We start from the raw sequence: 12,806 nt of genomic DNA on the forward strand, positions 1-12,806 counted from the left end.
AGGAGGATGTGACACTAGGAGAAGACACAAAAATAACAAATAAAACCACATAATGAAGCATGGGGGATTGACGCAACAATTAGCATAGGCTTAAAAATCGACATAGGAATTTTTTTTGGAGGGTCATTGTCACAACGAGAACATTGGCGACACACTGGGAGAGCCTCATATTCTCTGAAATAATCTCATTGTAAGTGCAAAGTCTCATTTATCCAGGAAGTATTAATTTTATCAATGAGTTACCTTTAGCTCCCCGCTCTACCTAGTTAAATATATAGTCTTCCCTATCCCATTAGTTGGTGTAACACAACATAACAAGCCGCTATCAATATCTTGTCAATATAGGTAAGGGTAATATAGTACAACAAAATAAAAACAAGAAAAGTGTGAGTTTTACATATTTGGTGTTTCTCCACTACAATCAAGCTTGGAAAGTACCTAAATGGAGTTGCTACATGAAAAAAATGTTTCTTCGCTACCAGTGAGCCTGGACAGTACCCCAATAAATTCACTTGCTTCACCTCCCTGCACAGGATGGCTTTCTCTTCTTTAACCCTTTTATTTTTTTCTTTCATTTTATAGGACTATGTATAGGAACTTATTATTTTTCATGGGTGGTAGAGGGATCCTGACTTATTGATAGTAGGAGAGTTGTTCCTTGAGAGGTAAGTTTTTTACCTTTAATTCTTTAGTCGTTAAAATTTTTCCCATTATATTATTCTACATAGATTAATAAGTGTTAGGTACCTATACTACTAGTGTAACCCCTTATTGTTATTAGTACAACCCCCTTATTATATTGTTGTGCCCATGTAGTCCCCATATTGTTATTAATGTGCCCCATAGAAGCCCACTATTGTTATTATTGTGCCCTTACATTATTTTTCTACATAATATTACCTAAGCACCTATGGGAGATTTGAACCAGTGACTTATCACAAGGAGTGCCTTAATATTGCACCCAATCACTGTCAATCCAAAGCCCCGTGGGTTGTGCCCTTACATTATTGTTTTTATGTCAGCCCTAATTATATTATGACCCCTTAGACACCTATATATAGAAAGGAGGTCTTGTCATTTGTATCATCCAAGAATTATTTATTTGTATAATGTAAAGGAGGTTTCCCCCTCGAAGAGACTTATTTCTAAGGCATTCATCTATCTTTTCTATCTTTTTATGAGCTAGTTTCCTAACATTTGGTATCAAAGATTTGGATTCTAGGGTTTAGCTTCTCCAAATAGGTCATTGTGGAATTTTTGCTATAACTATTTTTCTGTGACATTTCATAAGTGAAAAAAAAAACCATTTGACAAAAAATCTGTTTAAACCTTGGCTCTAAATTTTAGGTCCTGTCTCGCTATATTTTCGAAGATATATTCTGAGGAAGTTAGGGTTTTTGTAGACCCATGAATTCAATTCCAAACAAGCCACCTTGGGAAAATTGTCATATCTGTTCTAAGCAACAGATTGAAATTTCATAAGAAGTGATAGAAAGAGGACAGATTGTAGTTTCTTGTGTATATTTTGCAGATCCAAAGGTCAAAATAGTGACACATGGAACTTTATACAAGTTATCTCTTCTAAAAAGGTCTATAATTAGGTCATCGTGGGAGATTTGGCATAACTCTTTCTTGGATAATCAAATCTGATTAGACTTGCGGAGTTAGAAAGAGAACTCAAAGAGCTACCATAGGAATAAATTTCAGAACTTGGAGATCTGAAATAATAGAGTTACAGTCGTTTCAAGATCAAGCTCCTAAAATTAAGAAAAATAGAGATGAGGAAGTTTAATGGCAAGGATCCAGTAAATTGGAAACTACAGATGGAGAAATATTTTTATCTACATGGTGTACCACTATTACAAAAGGTATGTATTGCATCTTCATATTTAGAAGAAGATCAATTTTTATGGTATATGGGCTTTGTTCTCGTAAACCACTTGTTACGTGGTCAATTTTCACGGAGGAAATTATAGCACATTATGAGGATACAAAGAGCAACACCTTCTTTAGAGCAACACCACAACAATTGGAAGAAAAAAGAGAAAAGGGCTTTGTTACAAATTGGAAAGAAAAATTATGGCAACAAGGAAGTCTACCCCTCACAACTATAAATATGGAAGTGTTGTTTCTCCTAGAATTCCACAACTTACAAGGGTTACACCACAAAAATTGGAAAAAAAGAGAGAAAAAGGGCTTTGTTACAATTGTGATAAAAAATGCACTAAAGGTCACAAGTGTGCTGAGAAGAAATTATTTTACATAGAGTATGAAGAGGAGGAAGAAAAGGATCAAGAAACATCAAAAGAAGAGGATATACACTAGGACCCAACCCCAGAGAAAGAAGAAATCAATCCGACCATATCTTGTAAAGCATTGGCAAGAATTACCACTTCTCAAACTCTCAAGATAGAAAGACATATCAAGGAGAAAAGGGTTCAAGAAGTGAAATATCACATGAAGAAAGAGGAAATGAATCCAACCATATCTTGTAATGCATTGACCAGAATTACCACTCCTCAAACTATCAAGATAGAAGGACATATCAATAAGAAAAATGTTGAAGAAGTGAAAGATCACATCGAGCATCAAGAAATGAATCCGACCATATATTGTAAAGCATTCGAAGAAATTACCACTCCTCAAAATCTGAAGATAGAAGGACATATCCAAAAGAGAAAGGTTCAAGCAGTGAAAGATCACATCGAGCATCAACAACAAGTTCTCAAAATTTTAAAGGATAATGCCACTTTGGTGCAAAATCAAATGAAACAATAGGTAGATCAACATCAGAGTGAAAAAAGTTTTGATGTAGGTGATTGGGTATTTTTACGGCTACATCTCAAGAAAGCTATTTATGAGAAGGAAATGTGGGAAATACTACATGCACTTAAGAAATGGTGACCTTACCCAATGAGAATACACTTCAAGGTAAAAATGGATCATGATAGTCTTAAATCCTTTTTAGAACAAACATTATCTTTAGAAGAACAAAAAAAATGGGTCACAAATATGTTGGGTTATGACTTTGACATCATCTACAAAAAAGGGAAGCAAAATTTTGTTTCAGATTCACTCTCAAGAAAGGATGAGGATGTGGAAGCATTGTTTTGTGCTATTTCTATTATCAAACCAGATTGGATAAATGAAGCAAGGGATGAATGGAAGAAGGATGAAGAAGTGTGGCCACTCATTCAAAAGTTGCAGAAAATCCCAATTCAAACAATATTTTCAGAACTTGAAGAGGAAGGAAAAATCATATTGGAACCTGGAGCAGTCACAGAAACAAGAACCCGACAGCTACGAAATTGATCAATTTCAGAGTATCTCATCGAGTGGAAAAACTTGCTCGCTAAATATTCCACATGGGAGGACAAGAATTTATAAATAAGCATCAAGAAATACTCAAGTGTTGAGGACAACAATTTTTGAAGGAGAGGGGCATGTTAGGTCCCTATAGTACTAGTGTAACCCCTTATTGTTATTAGTACAACCCCCTTATTATATTGTTGTGCCCATGTAGTCCCCATATTATTATTAATGTGCCCCATAGAAGCCCACTATTGTTATTGTTATGCCGACTCTGATTATTTTATGACCCCTTAGACTCCTATATACAGAAAGGAGGTCTTGTCATTTGTATAATCCAAGAATTGTTTATTTTTGTAATGTAAAGGAGGTTGCCCCCTCGAAGAGGCTTATTTCTAAGGCGCTCATCTATCTTTTCTATCTTTTTGTGAGCTAGTTTCCTAACGATAAGTGTGAACACACCATTCTTAATAGTACTAAGTGCAGGAAAGGGAATCCTAAAAGAAATACAAGTTTCATGGTTTTCTTATAGCTTCCCAATTGAAGGATTGTATTTTCCATCTAAAAATTATTGACTTGAAGGATGTGAACTAAATAAAGGATGAGGATGACAGATAAGCCAATGGTTTCATGCTTCTAAAATTCTCCTTGCACAAAATATTAGCGACATTATCTCAAAGGCAAAACTGATTTATTTAAAGAAAAAAAAATCACAACATGAAAAAGGAAAGAGCAGTGAAATGCATCTAACTATAAGCAATCTAACCTAAACTAAAAAATACAAGGGTTCACCTTGATTAACTAGTGAAACATTGGTTAAAGGAATATCAATACTTGAATATAGTTCATTGATGAAGTCAAATAGATCACCAAGTGATCAGAGATATGATAGAGAGATAAGTTCTTCGTCCATAAGAAGATCTTTTGATTCAATAGCTAGTATATGTCCAACATACAGAACATCAAAGGGGGAAGGACATGGCACAAAGAGCATATATGATTCTTCCTTTGAATGTTGAAAATCTTCATGACTAGGAGGACATGATGAATCTGATTTGAAATATTTCCTTGATATCCAAACTAAGAATAAAAAATTCTCATCTAAGAATTGCCAGTCCATGTCCTCATCGAGAAATTGATAATAAAGATGAAGGAACTAATCAGTAAAATATTCAAGAGATTTGGTCAATTCCATTCTAAGTTGATCAATTTCATCAATAACATCCTAATATTTATATTTATCAAAAAATTAATACATCATTAATCAAATGATAAAAAGGTGTGATAGAAGTAGTGGGTAGAGAATAACAAAATTGCTTCACACGACCATCCAATATAAGGGTAAAAAATTGTGTGAGGGTTTCTTCCGAATAGGTGTCTTTCAAGAAGCAAAATTGAACAAATTCAATAGCGTAACCAAGGATGGTTTTTTTGCCCTTACCATCAAATTTAAATCATGGCAAGTTATGTAAAAATTCCTTGAGGATGGGAATATCTAAAGCCTTTGTAAAACACCTCAGGCTATGATTTGGGATGAAGCCATTGAAGGTAAGAGATTCACATAGACTTCACAGGCTCAACTTGTCATCTTGCCATCCTTCTATCGCAAAAATGTTGACGACATTGGATTTTTCCAACATTGTAAGGGGATATCCACAGTGTGAAGACCCAATTAGACCTCACAGTATTTGGTGTAGGAGTCCCATCCGTTCATATGACCCAACCACCGTTGAATGGATTTCTAGGATATGCCCTAGTTTCAGTTGGACATGAGAGAAAACAATGCCTCTTTGGGTCAGAAAGAATGTGAGCCTTGTGAGACACCCAATGTAAGGTTTACTAGGAATACGTAGGCAAATGGAGAGAGAAACAATCCATTGGTTGGAAAGTAGTAGTACTGTCCAAAAGGGGGACCTAGGGAAATGAGAAGGGCTTGTTGAGTTCCTACAGATTAGTCACCATAGTAAACAAAAATCATTAAAACATAACAACATTCATTCAATAATCAGCATAGATAAGCAAAAAATTAGTTAATTAACTTAGTATGTGAATAAAGCAATGCATACCACACACATAACCAAAATAGTCCAGCTAAATCTATGATACATGTATGAAGTAATGTCAGCTCATTGAGATTTTGATTATAAGCATAAGATTCCAAGTACACTATTGCATGAATAAAACAATGTATCTAGTAGGGGACGCTAAGCCACAACTTGCTTCAACAACTTAAAATTTGAAAGGGAACTGATACGATTACCCACTTTTTTTGAGGTAGAAAAAAAGTCATTTGATTATGAAAAGTATTGATTCAGAATACACCTTTTTTTATTTGGAGCATATTTTAGACACTTAATTTTCTTACGAACATATTTTAAAAAATGTTAATATTTTTCATGTTGATTTTGAAAAGTGTTGATGAGGAATCAACCCATGAAATTTTCTTATGAACCTATTGTAAAAAATGTTAATGATTTTCATCTTGATTTTGAAAAGTGTTGATGAGGCATCAACCCCCTTTTTAGAACACTTATTTTTTACACTTCAAATTTTCTAATTTATTAGGTGTGAATAATTTTTTTAAAATTTGGTAATTTTCATCTGGATTTTGAAAAGCATCAACATAGTTTTTTAAGACATATTTTTGACACTTTAAATTCAGTTATCAAATTGACAAATAATGAGATTGGTTTGAAAAACAAATAAAGAAAAAAACACAAGAAGTATAAAAATAATAGCAAGTAAATAAAAAGATATATTAAAACATAAAAAATAAAAAATAAAACACGACTTTAAAAAAATTAAAATATTGTGAAGTAAAAACTAAAACAAACAATTTTTTTTTAAACTAATAACAAAGAAAAATACATATTAAAATATAATCAAATTAAAAACATGGCAAAAAAATTAAGAAAATATATAAAAAATGAAAGAAGAAAAAGAAAAAACACATAAAATTGTAAAAAGAAAACAAAATTAACTTAAAATTTTTAAAAATTATATATAAAAGAAAAAACAAATAAAATAAAAATAAAAAATAGAAGAAATTGTTTCTAAAATAAACAAAAAAAACCAAAAAAATGATACTAGATAAATAAATAAATAAACGAAATAAAAAATAATTAAACAATTGTAAAAAAAAAAAAAAAAAAAAAACATTTAAAAAAAAAGTAAAGCTATATATTGAAGCTTCCACTGCCTAGGGCCTATTGGGTTGTCGGGATAGGGTAGGAGGGCGTTGTATGTGACCCCTACCGCCCTACCCCTGCAGCCCAACAGGCTTGTGAGGGTGGAGACCTGATTCTGAGAATTGAGCCTCCACCACCGTGGGCCAACCACTGCAACCCATTGGACCTGCGGGGGTGGTGCGGGAGGTGCTGTGTGCAATGCCCTCCCACCCCAGCATTGCGACCGAATGGACCCCAGGGGTTGGTGGCCTAATTTTGAGAATCATGCCTCCACACCCAGGGCTTGTTGGGCCAAGGGGATGGGGCCATGGTTGATCATTTTTTTAATTTTTTTTTTTTAAGATTTATGTTTCCTAATCTTTTTATGATTCGCTTTTTTTAAATAAGTTTTTTAAATATTTAAATTTTTTCAGTGTTTTTTTGTTTTAATTTTTTGTTTTGTTTTAAGTTTTATGACGTTTACTTTTTTTGCATAGTCTAATGAGGCTGAGGATTTGCCGAGAAAGTTATGGAAATTCCAGTCATATTTAGAGAAAATCCGGTAAGGACTTTTGCAAATCCAAGTTATAGTTGTTAAACTTCAAAATTTTAGGTGTCCTAAACGTTTTTGATGGTGTTGAAACCATTTTCACCATCAAAAACACGATTCAAATGCTGCCTCTACAAGATTTTTTGAAATTTTTTTTGCCCAGATTCTGACCACTTTCGACCATCCGAGCAATTCTTCTGCGTCGTTAGATGACTCCTATTTTTTTTAATGATGTTTTATTTATTTATTTATTATTATTATTATTTTGTTTATTTTAGTAATAATTCTTGTATTTTTTATTTTTTATTTTTAGATTTTTTCATTTTTAAGTTGATTTTGTTTTTTTTTACATTTTTATGTTTGGTTTTTTTGGTCCTTTTTTTTATGTTTTTTTTTCTATGTTTTTAATTTGATTATATTTTAATATATATTTTTCTTTGCTATTTATTTATTTATTTATATTGATATTTATTTATTTATTTATATAAATATTTATATTTATATTTTATTTTATTTTTTATTTATTTTTTTATTTTTTTCATTCAGTTTTTAGTTTTCTCTCTCTCTCTCTCTCTCTCTCTCTCTCTCTCTCTCTCTATATATATATATATATATATATATTAAAGTCGTGTTTTTTTTTATGTTTTAATATATCATTTTATTTACTTGGTTATTAGTTTTTAAACTTGTGTTTTTTTTCATTGTTTTAATTCTTATTTTCTTTTGTATGTTTCATTTTTATTTTTTTATTATTTTATTTTATTTTATTTTTTCCTACAGGGTCTATGTTGATCGTCGACTAGCAACCTAATCACATTATGTGTCAATTTGATAGTTGATTTTAAATTTTTTGTTATAATGTATCGAGTCCGACCCCACAATGTGTCAATTTAGTGTTGGTCTTTAAGCTTTCATTAGAATGGGTCAGTTCGCCTACACTTCTCATCAATTTGATGGTTTATTTTTAAATTTTTGTTACAATGTGTCAAGTTGTATTAGGGTAAGATTTTGAAGTTGTTACACTTTTAGCATTTGGAAAAAAAAATTACTCTTGGTATAATGACTTTTTCATTCAGGTATTGATTTAAAAAGAGAAAATTAGTCATAGAAAATTCTGATAATGCCATGGTTGAAATATGTTGAAAACTTAAGTTTTTTTGTATTCATTGTCTTTGGTTTTAAATCCATGGTTGATTTTTTTTTTTTTAAATTTAAGGGTTTTCTGAGTCATGACATTTTGTCCTTAACGTCATTGCGAAAAAATGTTGAAAACGTACCTGAATTTGTTTTTTTTATTATTGGTTTTTACTACCATGTTTAAAAAATGTTGCAAAAAAAACTTTATTCTAGCATCAACATTTTTCGTTTTTAGGTTGTTTTTCATGTTTTTTTGGGGTGTTTTGGCTAGAGTTCTCGTTTTGACTTTACAGTTCCCATTTCAAAGTTTATGTTGTTATTCTCCAAAGAATAATCTATCTCCTAAGTAGTGCAAGAGAAGAAAAGGTTAGGCCTCCAAAAAATCTTGATAAAAGTCCTTTTCTTGAGTTATGAGGAGCTATTTATAACAATTTGCAATGACCTTTGAGCTTCCCTATTGTAACATTCTTGCTTTTGATAAGTTATATATTAGATGAAAAAATCAAAATTCCATACAAAAAATGATAAGTTAGGATATGGAACAAAGACGACTTGGAAATAAAAATGTTAGGAATCATTATTATTATATGTCCATATCAAATAAAATGATAGGATAGTTGCTCTAAAAAAGGAAGGCAAAATGAAAATATTAGATAAGCAATAAAAGAAAAATATTTGCTTTAGAAAATAAAATTAAGGTTGCTAGCTCAAATGCACCTTTGAAAACAATCTTTTGATTAATCATGTTTAACTTATTTAATTATGATTTAGTTATTGTAACAAAGCTTGATGACCTTGTAAAATAAGTCATATCATACACTTCTATTGTATTGGCGAAAGCGACAAAATGACACATTGGGCGTCAATAACCAATGGGCACTTTTCAACAAGGATCATTCACTCTGCTCGAATCAATGATGGAGGAAACCTTTTGGCCCCCCTTCGGCCGTTTCCCATTAACGCGAAGGGGGGGCTCCAAAAAGAAATTTTCATGGATGTTGTTTTTTATGACATGGTGCCTCCATAATGTTTTAGACCCCCAAGGCTCGAAACCACAAACCATTATGCCCCCACGCCCCGAAATCCACTACTGGTTTTCTTCCATTCGAATGTTGACTTCTTCCCACACCATATGAATTCATTATCTCCCATCCAATCATGAACCTCCACGTCACCAATCCATTTTCATATACCCGTTCACCACCTACCACATTATAATACCTTTGTTATATGTTACAAAGTTGTTGTTGGGCCTAATTAACCATTTAAACATCCTTTAAGCATTAATTTTCATCCTTCTACACATTGATTGCCTACGGCTAGATCTAAATAGTCAATTGAGCCCAATTGAACCTATAAATGCTCCATGGCTCCAATCTTTGCCACTTTTCACTTCCATCCATAAACCAAAAGTACTAGTTGTCATTCTGTGTATTTTTGCCACTATTATCCATTTTGTATTAAAACATCTTCTAAATTTCCCTACGGCAGGATGTCTCCTAAAGCAAAGATACAAAAGACTGCTGAAGAAGGGAATCTCTTCATAGTCTCCCTTGATTTGGACCATATGCCCCTTGTAGATTCCCTTTTTAAGATCAATGACTGTGAATGTGAATTCGATTTTTATGAATTACATTCATGGTTAAAACTGACATATGTTGATAAAGAGGACTCCGTTTGCCTCTGGGAGACACTTCTACCATTATATTCTTTTCCTAAGAGCCAACACTTTCTTGATTTAATCTCTTGGTGTCAAGCCAGGTATGAACCTATGGAAAGAAATATGATGACTCATGATGGAAAAATCTTGATCACCATTACTTCTTAGAGCATAAATGAAATGTTATTGATACCTCCATCTGATTTCCTCAACCATTTTTCACCTGCATGATCCAGGTGGATATTGGTGGCCACCTGCCAAGTCCACCTGGACCCCCACCATTGTCTTTCTCAGCATTTTCAGTTTCCTTAATTGTAGCACAACTTACTATTTTTAACAGTTTTTCGGGTCCTGAACTTCCGGAGCCGTTTTGAGGCCCTAAACGACGTTTTTTGGGAAATCTGGGGGCAACATGGGTCCATGGACCGATGTTGCCCTTCCCAAAGTGGTAGTGCTCGGATAGATCTTTCTAACGAGCTATTGTACGCGTCAAACAGAGATCGTATGCCAAAGTTACGACCCCGGGAAGTTGATGTACCAATTTACCCAAACGGGGCCCACAGTTTGGCGTTTCATCTCCTAGGGTTAGGTTTTGGAATGTTAAGGGTTGTCCATTGTTTCTCAACAATAAATAGGCCTTCGAGCCTCATTGTAACACAGTTCAGAGGCATGTAGCCATCACATCTCTTCTCAGAGATAAGCTACCATCGCCCTAGCTAGTTTATTGCCATTTCTGTTTGTAAGCATATTTCAGTATTTTCCATTAATGAAATGAAGTATTATTTCCGCTGCATCTTTGTGTATATGGTTATCTCTGTAATTTGTTGCGTTCCTGTTTAAATCCGGATCAGTGGTATCAGAGCGGTCTGCTTTTTCTCTGTTTTTCTTTGCATGTCCCCAACAAGGTCGGGATATAAGGAGTTAGGGCTTGAACTGGTTGAACCTTTGCAAGACCAGCCTCGCAAATCCCGACGGCCTCCCATGGCGGACGAGAAGAAAGACGAGGGGGCAGGAGATCCCATCAAAATCTTGCTCGAAGAAGCGCTCGAGCGACAACGGAACGCGATGATGGACAGCTTTGCGCAGATCCTTCAGCGGCTACCCAGAAGCAGCGCATCGGCTTCCAGTAGCTCCTCTGGAAACACCACACCCTTTAAGGTACAAGTTAATTTTGAAATCCCCATATTCGAGGGTCAGATAGACGCCGATGCCGTAGATAAATGGTTAAATCTGCTAGAGGGTTATTTTTCTGTTCATGAATTTTCGAGTCGGGAAAAGATTGTTTTTGCTCTTCTCAAAGCAGCCCCCCACGTCAAGGACTGGTGGGAAACCTACTGCGAGCAGAAGGATGAAAGTACTGGCTCACTGTTTTCAGCCGCACCCACCTGGGATTCGTTCCGGGATGCCATCAAGGAGCAGTACTACCCTGTCGGAAGCTATGAGGATGAATACATAAAGTGGACCACGCTGCGGCAGGGAAGGGACCAAGACGTGCCGGAGTTCACCAATCTTTTCCATACCCTTCGCACAAAGTTGGGTATCAAGGATTCGGAGCAACATTTGATACTCAAATACCGTGGCTGCCTGCACAAGTACATCCAGGAAGAAATACAGTTCTTAAACATCCCCTCGCTCGGCGCAGCATACCGGTATGCCGTCAAGGTCGAGCAGAAGTTTAAACAAAAGAAGCGAGACTTTGGATCTGCGAATCCAAAGCAGGGGAAAGGTGCCCCTAAACCACAGAACAAAGGACAAAGCCAAGGCGGGACAACCCAAGACAACCAGCCGAAGCTGCAAGCAAAGAGCAACGCCGCGAAGCCGAGAAAGGACACTGGAAAATGGTGCGATTTCCATAAGAGCTCCACTCACAACACAAGTGAGTGTCGGGCCAAGCAGTCACTGGTGGCTGAGCTAAAGGTTTCAGAATCAGATGCATGTTCCGACTCTGAGTCAGAACCCGATAAGGGGTATGAAAAAGGGAAGCATATCATTGATGCGGATCCCAGCGCCACTGTTGCTACCGCAAAGATCCAGAAAAATGAACCCGAAGATCCAGAGGAGGAGGAGCGTCTCTTCCACTCCCAGATGTGGGTAAAGGGCTCCCCGATACAGTTCATTGTTGATAGCGGGAGTCAAAAGAACCTCATTTCGGCAGAGGTCGTGAAGCGGTTGGGCTTACCGACCACAGCACATCCACAACCATACACCATTGGGTGGCTTCACCAAGGGCGAGATCTTCGCGTGAGCCAGCAGTGTCGCCTTCCATACAACATCAAGCCCTTCACGGATGAGGTATTGTGTGACATTGCTCCCCTTGAAGTTTGTGATGTATTACTAGGACAACCATACTTGTGGAAGCGACATGCTGTGTATGAATCAAGGCCCCGTGCTGTTATTATTACATTGGGAAATAAGTTGTTCAGGATACCAGAGGTAGCACCACCTGCCGCCATCTCTTTGATTACTGCAAAACAATGCAGTAAGATCATTTCCAAAACCAGGAAATTTGTTTTCCTGATGATACGCCCTCAAGGGAAGAAGAAGACAGTGGCCACAACCTCCAAACGGGGTTCCTCTGCACGGCAGCTACAGATGGACAAGATTGTGGAGGAGTACGAAGACATTTTCACCTCCCCGGCAGGGGTTCCTCTGCACTGTCAAGTCAAGCACTCCATCGATCTGACCCCAGGTGCGCCGCTACCCAATGGACCAATTTATCGGCGCTCCGTTCTGGAGAACAATGAAATCAAGAGACAGATTCAGGAGCTCCTGCAGAAAGGTCACATCCGTCCGAGTTCTTCGCCCTGTGGTAGCCCGATAGTGTTGGTACAGAAGAAGGATGGGACGTGGAGACTCTGTATTGACTATCGGGCACTGAACAAGATCACTGTCCGTAATAGGTACCCAATCCCGCGGATTGATGACCTCCTAGACCAACTAAAGGGGGCGAAATATTTCAGCAAGATCGATCTGAAGTCAGGAT

This window comes from Pinus tabuliformis, chromosome 7 (assembly GCF_031772625.1).
Source record: "Pinus tabuliformis cultivar Carrire ecotype Pingquan chromosome 7, CPIR1, whole genome shotgun sequence".
Classification (NCBI taxonomy): domain Eukaryota; kingdom Viridiplantae; phylum Streptophyta; class Pinopsida; order Pinales; family Pinaceae; genus Pinus; species Pinus tabuliformis.